Source organism: Pseudochaenichthys georgianus, chromosome 3 (assembly GCF_902827115.2).
Source record: "Pseudochaenichthys georgianus chromosome 3, fPseGeo1.2, whole genome shotgun sequence".
NCBI classification, from domain to species: domain Eukaryota; kingdom Metazoa; phylum Chordata; class Actinopteri; order Perciformes; family Channichthyidae; genus Pseudochaenichthys; species Pseudochaenichthys georgianus.
The window spans coordinates 39,097,347-39,116,256 of record NC_047505.1 but is presented as its reverse complement, the minus strand read 5'-3'; the positions used below and the strand labels follow the sequence as shown (position 1 = coordinate 39,116,256).

The 18,910-nt window shown below is 42.6% G+C and overlaps 1 long non-coding RNA gene across 1 annotated transcript; it reads right to left on the bottom strand.

Annotated features, from left to right (window-relative positions):
• Nucleotides 1-9,398: 9,398 nt before the first annotated feature.
• On the bottom strand, nt 9,399-10,389 carry LOC139433376 (uncharacterized). Its single transcript, XR_011642875.1, has 3 exons — nt 10,031-10,389; nt 9,581-9,641; nt 9,399-9,461 (listed from the first exon to the last, which is right to left on the bottom strand). It is a non-coding gene; the product is annotated as an uncharacterized lncRNA (long non-coding RNA).
• Nucleotides 10,390-18,910: the final 8,521 nt, after the last annotated feature.

The following is an 18,910-nucleotide window of genomic DNA, read 5'->3' as shown; positions in this document are numbered from 1 at the left end:
CTGGGGTTGGGGTGGGGGTAGTGACAGTTCAGTAACACTCACCAGAGCCTGCCGTCCCATGTCGCAGAGTGGCATCGCCCACCCTCAGTGCCAGAAGGGAGAGTTTATTTTTGTAGCTCCTGCGCTCACTAGCGCCGGCTACAGAGGACCACCAAACGTGGGGTCTCTCTCTCCCTCGGCCCTAAGCCTCTTCACCCCTGGCCGGAAAGAGATTTATTGAGCAGGGGGAACGAGAGAAAAAAATGCTTGTGACCTCCACTTAACTAGAAGTAAACACACGGCTGTGGTAGTTTAATCAAAAGTGCACGCTCTTCTCTCACTGTCAGATCAGCAGGGTTATGGGAGTGCTACACACTAGTTGTTGGCCTACTGTTTGCTGTTTAGAGCAACGGGTGGGAATGTGGGGAAGTCAGGGCTGGGCCTAAAATAGACAAAAGAAAAATAACATGAAAATACAGCAAATTATTTTAAATGACAACTGACTGTGGCTAAATAAATAACATCTAACATTTTGAGTTAAGGGGTTGGATTAAATATTCCAGATCGGTTTTCATTTTTATTTACTCACTTATTACAGCTGTGTATAAGATTGTAACTCATCTTTGAAAATATCTCACTATTCCTGTTCTGTAATTAAAACACATGCAACCAATAACCTACATATGTTCTACATCATATTTTCTTTACAAGGAGGAAGTCTTTAATTGCCTTTTTTTCCGTCCAGTGCATTAAATAAAAGTTTTCTACAGACTTCCAGTGTTATAATCACTATATAGAGCTTATTTTATCAATATTACATGTACTATATTACAATACATTTATCAAATTAACTTTGCCTGCCTCAGCTGTGAATTAAAATACTTTTCCTAACAAGACATCATGTGTTTCTAATTTCTATGCAATATAATTGGTAAATTAATGTTATTACAATCTTAAGACATACTGTGTATGTTCAAAATGAAACTGACCTGGTCTGAAATAATTTTTAAAAATGTATCACTAAAACCTGAATAATAACTTTATTATTTTGATTTTCCTCCAACATGTCTAGGACACAGGTGCATGGTTATGCTGATACAGAGCGGGAGTAAGACATCAGTATAGATGCCAGCGATTACACCACTGTTCTCAGCACTGCCAACAGTTACACAATGTTTGACACATATCAGCGAATAAGACAGTTTTTTCTTCGGGTTGTTCTGCCAACTCCTCTATACTTTTTTGCCCAAAAACATCTTCACTGATCCCTATCCCACCTCCCATATCTCCATCCAGCACCTTGAGTTTCACAAATCAACAACAACAATAACTTTCTTTTCTCAGCTTCACCTTTCTGCTTGGTTTTGTACGCTGGCCTTCCACTGACCTCCCCCTGCCTCCCTGTTTCTCCTCACTTCCTGACATTTTCTTGGTAATGAACACAGTCAGTATGTGCAGCACTGTGGACACATAGAGATGTCCTGTACATCTGAAAACCACACTGGCCATTTGAAAGAAACAGAGTGTGGATTCACACAGCTATGTACACTACCATCCCTAAATAAACAGGCTTGTGCTCCTCAGGGGAGCTGGTGGACGCAGCCCTCGGACCAGCTCCCCTCACAGGGCAGTGCTGTGTGCGGCCTAACCCTGGCCTTCCTGTCTAGACTAGTGGAGATGGGGTTAATGAAATGCTCACTGCTGTCTGATAGCTGTCTGAACATTCACTGCGGCATCCATCTTCAACTCGTTCCCGCCGAAGCAGACCATCACACCTCAGTATACACCTTAGTTTATTACCGCCCACCATTCCCTTTCCCCTCCATTGCCTGGCTTCCTCCACCCTCCATCCTCGACCACTAACTTACACTCACTGTCACTGTGGAATTCTTCCATCCCCCCCCCAACCCACATCTCTTTTCCCCTCACGCATGCGCTCTGTCTTTGCATGGAGAAGAACCATTTATGAGACAGTCCCAGAATAAATGGTGGTCAGCAGTTCAGCATGTTGGCTCGTCCAGCTCTGTGGATGACTGAACCCAGCCTTAGGGAAAATGTGAGAGTGTCTAAAATAGCGGCTGGACGGCTCCGCCAACAAGAGCACCTGGATGGTGTTAATCACAGCTTAACATAAACACTGCTTCAAAACGGCTGCACACATATGACCAAGTGCATGTGCACACAAACTGTCTCATTTCTGTGTGGGGACACGTAATGATAGCAGTGTGACTGACACTTGCTGATCTTATATACATTTCACAAATGCAAGACATTTCATTATTGCATTTGTTTCCTTAATAGAGCCAAAAAAGGTATGCAGAAGAGTACATCCTACTAGCCAGACATTTTCAATATACAGGCCATTTCTGTATCACTGCAATATTCAGTCTGATTTTGTTTTTTTGTTAGCCATTTCCCACTAGGGTTGCAGCACGGCTGCCTTTGCCCAGCCCAATGTTCCTAAGTTAAGAAAGTTCAATATATATGGTCAATATATATGGTCAGTAGTTACCTCACTACAGATTGTAGTTTGACACATTTTATAATTGTAAAACTCTATGGTAAACACAGATACACACACAATTGGATACATTTCATTTCATTATGTCCGCTCCACTACAAGCTGAATGTACACCAAAGCATTTTAAATCGGTCTCATGGAACTTGGCCATCTTAGTATTTATCCCTCTGGGACCTGGACTCAGCCATGACCTTCATCACTGTCACATAAGATACAGTCAGCTCTATAATAAGTAAACACATGCTGTCACACATCAGCACATCGGCCAAAGATCTCCGGGCTCTCCAGCGGAGGGGGCCCTCGGTCCAGCATCTCTACCCAGCTTGTGTCTGGGTTTGTTGGGCAAATAGGGTTGCACGGCTGGCCTGGGCGCTGAAAACGGCAATGCTTTATTGCCCATAGTCTGGGCTGAAATAAACACAGTTAACATGCTACAAGATGCTGTGTGTGTGTGTCTGTGTGTGTGCTCTTCAGTCAAAAGAGAAGACATATTATCTGTTTAAACTCGCTCAGTACAACCAGGCCACACAGCGGGCCTGCTGCCTTTTTAAATTACACAATGATAATAATAATAATAATAATTTCAATTTATATAGCGCCTTTCACGAAACGTTGTGTAATATGCAATGGGATTGCTCTCATATCTATAATACTTAACATTTTTTAAAGACCTCAACTTTAGAGTTCCATTAATATATAAGTCTCCAAACTGTGGTAATATATGAGTGTGACTGGTGTGTGGGCAAATACAATTTACAAAGTTTACAGTTTCAAAAATGATGAAATAATAAAAGTTTTCTAGAATTGGTCTGCTTTATTTGTACTGATTGGTGCGTGAAGTAATACCCATTTTGAAGATGTGCATTACCTGCAGTGGTGGAAGAGGATTCAGAAGATTATACTTTGTAGCCACAACACAATGTTAAAATATTAATATAAGTAGGAGTCCAGCATTCAAAGTTAATAAAATACTTGTGCAGAAATGCCCCTTTCAGAACATCATAACAAATGTCACACCGGTGCTTTATTCATAATAATGCATGCGAGCAGCACTTTAATGTTGCAGCACATTCCAATTAAGTTTTTCTATAGTGTAATGTTGGATTGTTTCATCCAAAACAATATATGCCATATTATGCTTTTGTATATGTTGACCATAAATGTTTGATCTAAAATATTAAACTTTAAAGTAACTACTACATATAGCTAAGTGTACAGTAACACTTAAGTGAAGTTAACGTTTTGTTTTTCTTACATTGCAAGGACTTAGTTTGACCCTCGTTTACAGAATAACTCGAACTGAACCTATGACCTTTACTTTATGTGAGGCACTGTCGTGGTCTTACTTCTCCAGTGGATCCAGCTGGAGTATCTTCACGGCCAGCCCATTAGCACTCTGTACATCCAGCTGTGTCTCTGTCAGACAACAGGCCTGATCCCCAACACATTACCAGCTCCTCCTGCTCTGCTTCTCCCATGAAGATCACCCACACAGGAAGAGAGGTAGTAAACTAGCATCAACAAGGTAGTTTCAGTATATTCCCTTTTTACACTAGAAAACACACACACCCACACACACACACGCACATGCACTGCACACTTGTACATTTGGTGACCTGAGTGGTTGTGAGGCCCAGTACTGCCTCGGTGTCTACTCACACATTGATTAACCCTGAGAGTGTTTGGCCATTAGAGCCTGATCTGCAGAAATCAAACCAATATGTGAACTCTGTGATTAGTGTCAAAAGTGTTACAACGCCTTTCACTCAGAAACCAGAACTCGGTGCATTCCAGTCCTGCTCCCCATATCTCTGGTATGAAATACAAATACTCTACGATGAGGGAGCGAAGCACAGGAGAGCAGGGTGGGGGTTATCGAGCAGTTACATTTTTTCCATGTCAAATCGGAGAATATGTCACCCTGGTGCTCCATCTCTCCCACTTTCTCCTTTTCTCTCAGATAGGCACACACGTACACGCATGCACGCACACACACACACACACACACACACACACACACACACACACACACACACACACACACACACACACACACACACACACACACACACACACACACACACACACACACACACACACACACACACACGCGCGCGCGCACACACACCCACCCACACGAATGAGTTATACAAATATTTCTCTAACGTCAAATGTCCAGGGGCTACTGAGGCAACACAATTCTCCCCGTTGGGAGGCAGATCAGAGGACTCTACACTCTACCTGCTTTACTGACAGACCTCCCTGAAATCCACTGACTGCCTTTCACCTGTAACGGCAGCCTTTCTTTTAGTGCAGACAAAGCCTCCAACTATCGTCCAAAAGACATAAATGCCTCCCATATAGTTAACGCCATCCAAATGACCCACAAGCCAAGGACAGGAAATAAGGAGAGACAGTAGGGTTACAGCACAATGGCAGGGGTGATGGAAGGCTGGGGAGGTAACAGGAGGACTTTACTAAACTGCGTGGGTGATGAGGACTATGGACAATGGTGTGGTGGGGATATGCATTTACACTCGGGGTGATTCTTTTCCCCATCCCCACCTCTGACTCAAACGCAATGAGCTGACTGGAAACTGCAAGAAAGTCACTTTACAGTCTTTCTCTTGAAACACTTCCATTTAGACGAGTTACTGACCTCGAGTTGAATATTTTACATAGAGCCGCTCTCTGGAGACAGAATTTTCTTGTGTAGCAAAATAATCTAAATTGCAGTCAAAATTGAGATATGATATCATGTACGTCTCTTAGGGCTGGCTGGCATGAAGGCAGAGGCCGAGCAGGAAGTTGGTGATAGGAACAAATTGTTAAGAGGAAGGAAATGTTTAAGTCAAGATGGATGAAGGTTGCTGATTCTGCCGTAACACACCTCTTATGACAGTTTAGGATACTATCGAAACAAATTGTGCTACTGCTCTAAATTCCTTTATTTTCATGGGAGGAAAATAACTGACTACTCCATTGCACTTCAGCTTTGCTAGCTCTCATGTTTTCACCAATAAGTATTTATTAATCACAGGTCCAAATGCAATAATATTCTTATCAGAGTAAATGAATACCAGAGAGTGGGGTCCCAGGAGCCATCAGACCTATATGTGTCAGGCCGTGCACAAATTAAATTAGTATTTTAAATGTATTATTGGCCAAGATTATCATCAGCCTATCACGTTTTAACTCAACACTGAAAAAAAAAAAAAAAACTCCTGCTTTTATAAGTGATCTGTAAATGTCTTTTGTACATGCACACAGCTGTACTTGCACACTCCTGAAAGTATGCATGTGTAAGGTAAAAGTCCAGTTTTTTCAAGTGAAATTAGTTGTAGAACTCTTTCATTCATAACACGGTATATTACTCAGTACACTAGTTATATCAACAGAAAACACTGAATAGGTTGAGATCACTCATATAATTATATATATCAAATTACATTTATGATCCTTAATACATAAGGGGTTCACTTCACCAGTCTACCGGCCTATCGGACCTTACCCCTCCCAGTCGTATGTGATGCAACATACCAGCGTTATTGACAAGTTTTTTTATCAAATGGAGTGTGTTATGCGGTGCGACCGCCCAGGCTGGAAGGTGCACATGTGTGCCGCAGCCCCGCAGCGGAGGGCTGAGCCTGCGGAGGTCTGGAGCTCTTCTCTCCACAGGTTTAGTCTACGTGACTGAAGGACTATGCCCCACATCTGGACATGACCACCATCAACGCCATCAGCACAAACACCATGCATCCCTGTGCCCTCCACGGGGTATTAGAGGTCAGCACCAGCCGTTACTGGCACACGTGGAAGCATGAACAAAGGTTGTAAAATCGTTCACTGATAGAATAGAAACACAACAAACACACCTAATATTTTGATAGCTTGATATTTTTTCCAAAGGGTGAGCTGTAGTCTGCATGTAGAGCATCACATGCAGGTGTTTTCCCCTTAGTTACAAAAACCTCATAATAGAAAGAGTGCAAATGTTCTGTGTAGCTCACTCACAATGTAGGCTTCATCTACTGCAGTACAGTAATCAGTAGACATGTGTGTGTTTTTGTGTGTAACTGGTTGCAGCTATGGGACGAGCCTCACTAAGGTGTTGGGGGCAGTAAACAGATATGGAGCAGAGCGGACTCTATGGTCTACCTACCAGCAGGCCACTCACAGTTCACTACACATGGCACACTGAGTGCTCTTTCTCTTTATGACTGTCTGCCTTTTCCCTCTGTCTCACACCCTCTGTATGTCTTCTCAACTTGAGTACAGTTTTTCAAGTTCACCATAATATGCTCACAACATTGAGCTGATTCCACACAAACACACACATCTGGTGTGTATTCCTCAGCCATAAAACATTTAAGAGTTACTAGATCACAAAGAGCAGATTGCTTTCCACTATCTTGCTTATCTTTTTTATTCTCTCTGTCCTTTTTGTGACACACGTGGGAGAGTAAGAGCATCCAAAGTCGCATGTAATGGTAAAATTCCAGCAGCCTCACTCGGATGTCCCCTCTTCCTGCTATTCTATATATGTCATCAGGCCTTTTGGAGGGGGCTCTTATGGGAGCCCTGCTGACGAGAGATTTGTCTTTGCACACTCACGCACACTTGACATGCACATATACATGCATATACACAAGTCACACAGATGCCTGACACACACATACACATCCAAAGAGGGATACATGTTGGGGATCAGTTGCAGGGGTCTGGGCATGACTGTGAAGAATGCCAGCCGAGGGCTGTGGTCTGACACCTCTCGCTGTCTGTGTCGCTGTCAGCCATGGGAAACACTGCAGCCCAGGAGAGCTCCGGCCAGAGGCTGACGTGATGGGCAGGATGTGTTTCCAGTGGTGAGGCTTAACCATGCATGTGGACATGCTCACAGACCTGTGGAGGAAATTCTCAGCACCCCTTGGCCTCTTTGTCTCGTGGGTGTCAGTAGCAGTGTGCCACAGCCGGCCACACACACACACACACACACACACACACACACACACACACACACACACACACACACACACACACACACACACACACACACACACACACACACACACACACACACACACACACACACACACACACACACACACACACACACACACACACACACACACACACACACACACACACACACACACACACACACACACACACACACACACACACATGCCCCACAAATGTTCAGCCTGTTAAACATGAAACATACCTTATAATGTATCTTAAGCTTCTCTTCTAAGTGTCATCTTCACTTGGAATGTTCTTCACTATTTCTGGGTGGTGAGGTTTTATACACTAGCATTGAGAGGCCCCTTGGTGACCATCTGGGACCTCAATAACACTAGCGAGTGATTCATCCAACTCTACAGTGGAAGTTATGACTACTCCCTGATGCTCTCTATAAAACCAAGCCTGTGATAAAAGCATCAGTCATTTACATTCAAAAGCAATCTGGAGTTTTAATTGTTCCCATTGCGCCGCACGCTGATTTCCTCTGACAAGAATATGAATGGTTACTGTGCTTAATGGAGCGTGACAATCCTTCAGAGTCTCACAACAGAACCACACGTTTCCAATCACAATCTGTAGCCTTCCCTCCCATTTATTCTCTTTCTGTGTGCCTCTCACACAGTGTTTATTTATTTCGCTCCCTCTCTGTAACCCATCCCCACTTTCTTCCCTGCCCCTGAAACCCTCTACCTTGCCCTCTGATAGAATTAGAGAGTCCTTGAACCATGGTGATCACACTTCCTGAAGCAATTACTATTAAGCAGCGGTGGCCAGAGAGCATATAGCATGGAGTGCCCTTCAGAGTCAGGAGGCTCTTCTCATGGAGCCCAGTGAGGAACCTGAGGAACCCACAGAAAGCAGCCAGAGCAGAGCCATATAATAGAAGAGTTACAGTTCCCCGGAAGTTCATGGCGGGCAATGTGAATGCATTGATAACAGGAGATAGAACTACGATTTTTAGTAATTATTAGTGAATAAAGGTTTTGATTTGCAATATTTATACAACAAATCGATATGTGTATGTATTTACATCAATATGTTTTAAAAAATAAAATAGAATTTGCTAATATTAAGTGATAATATTAGGATTAGTGTGAACAACTAGTGTACATGTTACTAACAGTGCCTTGTTAAAGAGCCTGTTGCTGTTTATTTATAGCTTATCTTCTTAAACTTGTATGGTAGTCAGGAGCATCACTTTCTAATGTTTATTGATACATTTAGAGGGAGGGGATCTAAAGTAATGCTTTAAAATTCAGATTAGATTCATTTCTACCATTTTCTTAAATGCATGGTAGTTTCAGTAATCCCCTGGTAATTGAGGACACAAGTTATCTAAATGACTAATGTCATCTTTATGGCTTTCAGAAAGGACAGGAGACCGACAGGTGACTATCAAAGGACTAGCAGCAGCAGCAGCAGCAGCAGCAGCAGCAGCATGATGATGATGATGATGATGTTAAATGTGTTGTTTTAGGAACATCCATTGCAAATACATGGAATTCAATAAACATTGAAGAGCATATCATACAGTTTGTCTGTGCCTTTTCCTCCGTGTTGTCCTGGTTTGCTGTGCTGCCTCCTAGTCGCCACCATGGTTTGCTGTGCTGCCTGGGGATGCTCCAATCGCTCAGAGAAAGGAGTACGAATGTACGGCTTCCCCACTGACACAGAGCGGAGGAAAAAATGGCTGGCTCAAGTCAGCAGGAGCAATTTCACGACCAACAGCAACAAAATATGTGATTTATATACAAACACTGCATTTGCACTTTTTCACAAAACGAAAACCACACCATTGGGAAAGCTTAATGTTTTGTTTAATACAAAAAAAAACAGGGAAAGGCTTGAAACACACTGAGAGTTGAGACTCAGGGTGCAAGGTGAGGGTCTCAGTGCAGGCATTCAGGCTCCATTGAATCCCCCTCTGGTTCTTGTGCTGAGAGAGGGAGTAACAGACAGGAGAAAGGGTTATACACACATAGCACACCTATTGGATGGGAAATGCCTTGGGGAGATAACGTGTTTACTTATATAAAACAGTAGTATTAAACGTACCTTGTGTTTTCACTCTCACTTAAGTCCCTCTCCCTTTGCCATCAATCCAAAATCAGCTGGGCTGCAACATTATACAGACAGGTAATAATCAACAGAATCACAAGGACACAATATGGCTCTGCTAAAAACACTCACTCTTACACGCACGAAAGTTATATTTATCTAATATTTAACTCCTTCCACCCCCGCATACAATCCCGTTTAGAAGCCCCTCTTCTCTAATTCAACATGTTGGACGAAATGACATTAAGAGAACGGAATTTACAATTAAAAGGCTGTTCAACGTGTGTTGCTAACTTGCTTCGGTATGCTAGCTTAATCTGTTATCTGTAAACGTTCCCTAAATCTACTAATTTAGGGATAATCCACTGACATCCTTTAATACACATGTTAATTTGAATCAGATGTACTGATAATATCCGCAATATAAATCTTTAAACTTCTTCTTACCTTTAAAAGTCCGTCACGAACGGTCTATTATGCTGCAACTCTACAGCTCTGCTAGCCTTGGCGCTAACTTCCGGGGAACGATTGAGAGGCTCCACGATCCGCCATTGCTGTAAAAAAGTGGTCCATTGGAGTGAACGGAGATGTCGTAACTCTTCTATTATATGGCTCTGAGCCAGAGGTGCTTTGAGTAGGCTGGCAAAAAGAGGGGAATTAGGGGGCACCGATCTGTCAGTATTTACCCACATGGTATGAAATGTATAGAAACCCAACATTACTGACAGATGTACTTCAGCTTCACATGGAAAATTAGAGGTCCGGTTGCACACATTGTATACAGAAAAACAAGGAATGAAGGCAGGATGAAGAGAGGCCATTGAGAAATGGTTGCACACATTCACAGCAGTTTGGAAGTTGCTTATAACATGGAGAAGTTCTAATTTTCTTCCCATGACAAGCATTTTTCCAAAATCTGAAAAAAATAAAATGGGTAACGTTCTTTTAAAAATGTTGACACCACATACAGAAATACGTCAAATGTCCAGATTCAGAAATCAATTATTTGATTAGGGCATTTTACAGTTAAGATGTTTTTTTGCATGAAATAATGCTGGCATATCTATGAAAAGCAGAGAAGAAATAAAAATTACAAATCTTTATTATTCCCCACTCTCCGAACAATAATGCCACCTCCTCCCTATCAGCACATCATTTTATTCAGCATCATGGTCCTTAGGGAAAAAAGTCAAGCATAAACCAGCTGTTTATTTTTGGAATAGTCTGCGTTAAATCTAATTTGTCCTGGATAGGTGGTGCGGACCCAGGAATACCCTGCAGCCTTAAATGAGGAAGAAGAAGAATGTGACCCCCAGAGGTCAGTGGTCCCCTCTCCTGGGTTACAGGGGCTCCTGCAAAAGGGCTGGGCGAGGGTCACAGGTCAGCAGGCTCACTCATTCGGCTCGGCCCTGGCGCCTGCCGGCACAGCCCTCAATTTGTAAAGCGGTAGAGGGTGACCCCAGAGGGCCTCTGCTGGCTTCCCTGGCCAAACAGAGGTCTTAAACACTACCAGCCTCCCCCTGATTCCCTTGTCTCCCTTCGACTCCCCCATCCCAAAACCAGGACAAACACGCACACACACACAGATCCATCCTTAATAAGAGGAATAACCCGAGGCAGGGGCAAAATAAATGGGGAGGGGGGAAGCAGGTATGCCGCCATCTCCGCCTCATTACTCAGTGGATTTATGTAGGATCATATGCCCTGTGTGTAGTGGCACACTTGGGCGCTTAACTCCTTGACCTGCACTGTAAATAAGTAAATTAATAAATACAACGCATCGCTGTCTGGGGATAGAAGTGGTCTGAGAAACGTAGAGAGGCTGATACAGCAGGCACAGTGAAGAGTGTGTCATTTGAACTAGCATTACTAATTCTAACCATTTTGATATTTAATTTAATTAAAACTGTCATTCTTAATTAAGTAGAAAAGCTGTCGGAACAGTACCCTCAATGATGCCAACGTCTGCACCTCATGCTTTGGAAAAAGTAAACGTTACATCCAATGTCTGACTGTCTGCCTCTGAGTGAGTTGCCAGTCTGTCTGTTTCCACTGATGAGAGAGACTGAGCTTTTTCTGATAATGACTGTTACAGAGAGACCAATTATCCTGGCCAATGAGGACAGGCCTCTGACAGCATAATTACAGGCAGCCTTGCCTTGCAGCAACCATATGCCTGGGTACGTATACCATGTCACCCAGCAGTTGGGAACAGGAGACAAGAGGAAGGCGAAGTCGGGACATGGGGGTGGGTCTGAAGGTGTCCTAATCCACCAGGACCCGATGTCCTGTCTTGTCCCAGACTCTGGGGCCTCTCCATGGGCTGCAGAGAGTCGGAGCTGGGGCCTGATTTGGCCCAGCTGGAGGAAGCGGGCGATCAGAGTTCAGTTGGTGCAGACAGAAGTAAAGTAAACAGCCGTGGTCACTGGGCAGGCCGTTAGCAGGCCTCGGACAGATGAGCAGGGGGCCGGGAAGACCACACACATTCACATACAGCTAGACCACACAGGGGCCGGGGCTCAGGGGCCTACGCACGCAAGCACACGCCCCATCGTCAGGGCTCCCCTGTGGGCAAAAGCATGCTGCAGGTCAGGGCGGAGCAACATGGAGCACAGAGGAACAACAGACTGGCACAGAGCTGGCTTTGGACCCTTTGGACCCTCGAGTGGGTGGATGATCCTTTACAATGTGTAGACTCAGTATCAGAGATAAACTGGCTGTTCTGACCCAGAGACTGGAGACATAATCCTCTGATAGAGCAGAGCTGTAAGAGAGAGTAAACACAAACAGGAAGATATTCGTAAGTGTGCTGCTGATCCACTGCCAAATCTCAAAGTGCAGTTTGGTGAGTGTGTCCGCCTCCATGTTGGAGACACGCACTCTCTTCTAGGAAAAACCTACACGTACATTGACCGGGAAATTACATCATGTTCATAAAACAGAAGTCAAATAAGCAATTGTCATTTTATTTTTGTTGGAAGTAAGCTCAAAAGTCTTAAAAGGGAAAACAGTTATATTGAGGGAATTTGTTTCGATCATTGATCTTTATATATTGAACTTATTATGTTACACAATTTAGTTATTTAAAACGATTTTTTTCTAATGTTGAATGGGTGTGTGACAGCATTAGATAACATTAATATTTGGTGTTGATTCTCTCAAAATCTAACTCTACTCTTTATTCCCTCAGTAATTAAACAAAAAACAAAATGTGTGGGGGGAACCGAGTAACTATAAATGTGCACCCCAACAGAAATGCATAACCATAACATTAAATACCATGCTGTTACTTTACTTTCCCTCAAACTCCCACTCAGGAAAACAATCATACACACACAGTTAGCACTTTGACAAACACATTAACACACTAAAGCTAAACAAAAATAAATATATACCACACAAACACACTCCAGCACACACACTCTCTCCCTTTTCTCTCCACAACCAACACCATCAGTCTCCTGCTTTATCTGGACAGTGTCAGAATGACCCATGGGAGAACCTGCTGTCTCTCTGTGTGTGTGTGTGTGTGTGTGTGTGTGTGTGTGTGTGTGTGTGTGTGTGTGTGTGTGTGTGTGTGTGTGTGTGTGTGTGTGTGTGTGTGTGTGTGTGTGTGTGTGTGTGTGTGTGTGTGTGTGTGTGTGTGTGTGTGTGTGTGTGTGTGTGTGTGTGTGTGTGTGTGTGTGTGTGTGTGTGTGTGTGTGTGTCACCCTGACACACACACTGAGCATACAATCATGGAGCATAGGGTGGAGTGAGGAGTAATGCTCTCAATCACAATTACTCCCTACTGCCACCAGCCATGCCGCCTGCCTCACATCACCTTACCACATACACAAATGAATGCTCTCTCTCTCTCTCTCTCTCTCTCCCTCTCTCTCTCTCTCATACACACTCACTCACACACACACACTCACTCACACACACACACACACACACACACACACACACACACACACACACACACACACGGTCAGCATTCCCACTGGAAAGACATGATGTACTCTGCGCTCGGCAGCGGGTCCAGCTCACCTCCACGAGGATCTAGTGCAGCTGTCAGAGGGATCAGGCGGAGCAGGGCTGGGCTGCACCATGTGCCTGCTTACAACACACACCCTCCTATGTATCAGTAATCCTCAGCACCCTGCCTCCCTCTTCTTTCATCGCTTATCTTCACATTTAATACCACATTTATGATAACGAATGACAGGTAGCATGGGCTGTGATCCCTCCTCATCTGGCCTTTATCTCATAATGGTACGAGCTACATTCTTCCCTCGAGCACGGGGCCCTGCAAGAGTTGATAAATCCTGATCACAGGGTGGGCCAACCACTTGCTAAAAGTTTTTCTGGCTTTAAAAGAGGGCAGTTGTGAAATAGGTATGAGATTTTCTCAGAATGAAATATGCAGGTGATTTGTTTGTCAGTAAGGTAATTGTGAGTGCATTGTGAATGAGAAAAGGAGGAGGCACAAGCAGCTGCCTCGTGATGCATTGTTCAGCTGACCTGGAGATTCAAGGCCTTTCAGAGTAAAAGGAAGTCTGATTGAAGTCTGAAGTTGGTGCTGACATTAGCTATTTGGTGTTTTTGAGCTAAGCAGAGGTTGACAGTTTGTGTCTGGGGGTCAAACCTGACAAGGACGTGGGTACGGTTCAGGGTCTGGACAGGAGGCTGGGGTCACTGGGGCAAGACATGTTTTTTTTTTTTGAGGTCATGGAAGCATGCGCAACGTAAAAGGATTGGCTACGGTCTGTAAAGGTAGAAAACGCTGATTTGAGGCGGACAGATGATTAAACGTTGTGATGGTGAGATTAGGTCGGGGTAGTGGGGAGTCTGGGGGGTCCGTGGTACTGAGGAGCAGAAAGCTGGACACTTGTCTGCTGGTTAGGGAGCTGGTGAAGGTCACGGAGAAGTGAAATATGGCTGTCAGGTAGAGGGGAAGAATAACACAGACTCTGTCCTTCCTGCCTTGCCACAAGAGCGTCTGGGTCCCCGCCAGCTGATACTGTGGGGTCATGGCCTGTACCACGCTGAGACCAGTTTCTCACACACATAAATACGTAAAGATAAGATAGACGTTCATTGACAAGACCATCATCCCATAAAAAACATACTGGACAAAAAGAGTTTCTGCTGAATGTAAAATTAGATAAAGACAACGTTTGCTTTGAAGGACACAGTCATATCAACATTTGATTTTAGTTTCAGGAATTATTAAGAATGACGATAATAACAGGCAAATAAAGTGAGTCACTTTCTAATGAAATAGCTATACCTTGCAAACATTTTCAGATTCATTTAAGATATCCTTGAAAAGGTATAGTTTTGAAATGCCAGTCATGTGTTATCATAATGCAACAAAAAAGAATGTTTTTATTATTATTATTTTTAGGCTTTACATTAAGTGAATAAAGGTAATAGCAAAAGTTAAACTGAAGATGGACATTTTAAAATGAATCTAATCATTTATTTATACTTCATGTAATAACAACAACAATCATAATCATAATTATTATCATTATTTATATCATTTTTATACTTGCAGAGACCTTTGCTGAAAGCCTCAAGAGTATTAATATGGCCTTTTTTCAGACATGAGGCTGTGGTGATTGAAAGTTAAAAGACTTTGGCTCTGATTCTTCTATTGTTTGATCAGACAGTACAAGACTTCAGCTCTTCATATTGGTACTTAATGAGACTCGCACGTAGGCCACTTCCCTTTGACCCCTGACATCCTCACGCTTGTCCCGCGGTTCCTCTTCGGAAAAGGAGGACTGAGTGCCGCGGAAACCTTAAAGAGGGAGTTAAGCTACAGCAACAACAGGACAGGAAGGCTCGAGAGAGAGGTGACTCATTTCTTTTTTCAAACATGGGCATCGGATCCTAAAATGCAACAACAAACTTCCCGTCTGAGATGCTGCCAAATGCTGCATTATTTGTGCAGGCTGTGTGTGTGCAGACGGTAACCTCTGAAAAATCACAAATTGCTGAATAATGATTGTGAAAATTATTCATTATAATTAGAAATCCATTATAACAAATACAAAATTAAATATAAATCCAGAAACATATCAGATATATTTTTAGTAAAAGCAGTTACTGTCTTGTTTTGACTATGTATAGAGTGTGTGAAATAACAGCATTCTTTTTATAACATGATATTATTGTCAGTGGTTAAATCCATGTTCGCATTTGGTTTAGGTTTGTCAGAAAAGTTGGACAGATGGCCTCAAAGTGCATTCTGTGTTTGGCTTTGAGATGTAAAACAAACAAACGTCCACAGCTTTCCAGGTGATGGCTTCTTTATTCTGTTATCATTGCTGTCTAACCCGTCCAGTACCAACAGCGCTTTGCACGGGTAATAACCAACACATTACGCATGAAGCATTAAAAGTCTGATCTTAAAATAGCACCTGCACTGGAGCCGAAAACAGTCGGCTGACTGTTTCACATCTCTATATAGGAAATAAATAAACAAAACAGGCCTGTAGCATGTTTGAAACCTAAATATATTTGTGTTTAAGCCTTTGTATTATTGAACCTGCATTTTAGTATTATTATTTCTCATCAAAATAGGAAATAATAACTATCTATTTTGTAATAGAATATAAAAAGCAATTATATCAGGGACCACTCAGACCACTGGCCTCGGTTAAATATGTCTGCTGCCCTACTTCAGATTACATTGATTTGTCCACATAATAATACAGTATTAAGGTGTGAGCAGTTCGTACATTTGAGATTTATTTCTAAGACATTAAGACTGGACAATATTTGGAATTTTGCTTAACCATATTTGAAAGGTCTACTCATAATGAAACACTACTTAACCTTGCATTATGATAAGTGTGCATTTACTCTGCAGGTCAAAACCCGCTTTCAACGTAATCTTACTGTTTTTTTAAGCACACAGAAAAATGTCTGTTGCAGCCTGGAGCTTAAAACAATGAAAACATTATTACATCAAAAAGATAAGAAAAAGACATTTCCTTTTTTCACTATGCAGTTGATGGATGTTGTCTCTAAATAAAAATAAATTAAACTGCCTTTGACTACATTCTTTACAACAATTTCTCAACTTTGGGCATTTAGATATTTATTTTAAATCAGTCAAAACATATCCACATTGAGCACAGTTACATTTCTTTGAGTGTTTTGATAAATGAAATCAAACAAATAAAAAATAAGAAAGACTTTCACAACATTGATTATCTATTTCAAAGTTTAATAAAAAATATGAAATATTCACATACATAATGAAGGTGAGCAACTGAAGGACTCGTGTGAGTGAGTGCACGGTTTACTAATAGATCCCTCTAGATGGCGTTAACATGCTTTGAGGGTGTGTGTATTATAATGTTAAAACTGACAATTCACTGGAAAAGAAAATCATAACCACAGCACTGTTATATTGTTTCCTCCATAAAAAGCAACTTATCTTTACTTCATTGTTTTATGTCAGTAATGTGAACGGAATGTGTCTGGCACAGGCTGCAGCTGATAAGTTGCTTGTTGACAAAAGTTATTTTTAGTGCACAAGTGCAACATAGCATTGAAAAATACTGAAGTAATAATAAGTGATAGAAAAAGATGATCAGAACCAAAAATGTAAATGTGAATTATGTAGAATAACATAACATATCTAATAAGTTATGAAACAATTCACAGATACAAATACATGTACATATAAAATAATCTAAAGCATTACAAACACACACACACACACACACACACACACACACACACACACACACACACACACACACACACACACACACACACACACACACACACACACACACACACACACACACACACACACACACACACACACACACACACACACACACATTGACCGGGTCATTGCTCAGAGACACTTTGGTGTGTCTGTTGCCCTTTCACATATTTTCACATATCTGCTGCACTAAATGCTCATAATTGATGCATCTGTTGGTCAGCTGGCAGCTCATGATTGGTCTAAAACGGTCCTGCAAAGAGAGAAGAGGGGGTGCATGAAGTAGAGCCTCACAGACCCTTATATCTAACAATTTGGGGTCCCAGGCTCTATGGCTGTGTGGTCCTGAGCAGACACAGCAGGCTCAGTGAAAAGCCCCCCCCCCCCACACCACACCTCTGGGACAGAAACAACATTCATTCTGTGGATCAAATAGCAGCATAACGCTCTAGTCGACATCGGATCTCATTACGGCACAAACGCACTGTTGTGTCACTCAATATCTAACAGAGACAACTATTTAGACAACTTACAAGGTCGGTGTCACCACCAAAGTGTAGAAACACGTTCACCTTGTGAACGATTTCAACCAGTGGATTGTATGCTCAGTTTTTGACAGTCAATTATATTTAAAAAAGAAATAAAAGAAATGCATAAGCTATGACATGTATATTTTTTTGTGTGTTTTTTTTTTAACAGAACAAATTATATATTGCTGGTGTTTCTCATGTGTCAATGTAATTCCTTTATCTATATATAGAAACAGCAATGGAATATAATCCTGAGGCATCCAGAGATGGAATAAAAGCCAAGGGGATCTGAGTGATTGCTGCTATAAAACGTCTCCCAGGCCTTGTAGAGCAGTAAAGGACAAAGAGAGATAGTCGGACAGGCCTGTTCTCAGGCTGCAAACAGGCGTCTGGCTGACTTCAAGACAACTCTGTTTCTCTCCCTCTTTTTCCCTTTTTATTTTTCCTGCCCCTCTATTTACCCTCAACCCTCTTTCTGAGTTGACTTACTGTGTATCACTTAGAAAGCAACAACGTTGTTCTGACAGGGCTATTTAAGGCTCTGTGTGTGTGTGTGTGTGTGTGTGTGTGTGTGTGTGTGTGTGTGTGTGTGTGTGCGTGCGTGCGTGCGTGCGTGCGTGCGTGCGTGCGTGTGTGTGTGTGTGTGTGTGTGTGTGTGTTTGTTGGAGGGGGTTGAGGCAGGAGTCTGGGGAAACAGTAACCAGAGAGTATCCCTGATGTGTCGGATGGGGTCACAGAGGATCGGGAGTCTTCTGTGACCCATCACGGAGCAGAGCGGTCGACAGGGAGTTCTTATCACGCGCACTGTCATTCACAAATCAACTGCTCCACACAACCACACTCACACACACACGAACGAACGAGAACACACACACACACACACACACTGAACGACTTGCACTAACACACACGCACGCACATGCGTGCTAAGCATTGACAGACTTTACTCATGAGTTTCTGTATAAGCATCTGTTGACACCACATACGTATATCATGTGCAAAAACTTTACTGTCCAACCTTTATTTGTTACTCATCCAGCTTCCATTTAGAAGAGACCCAAA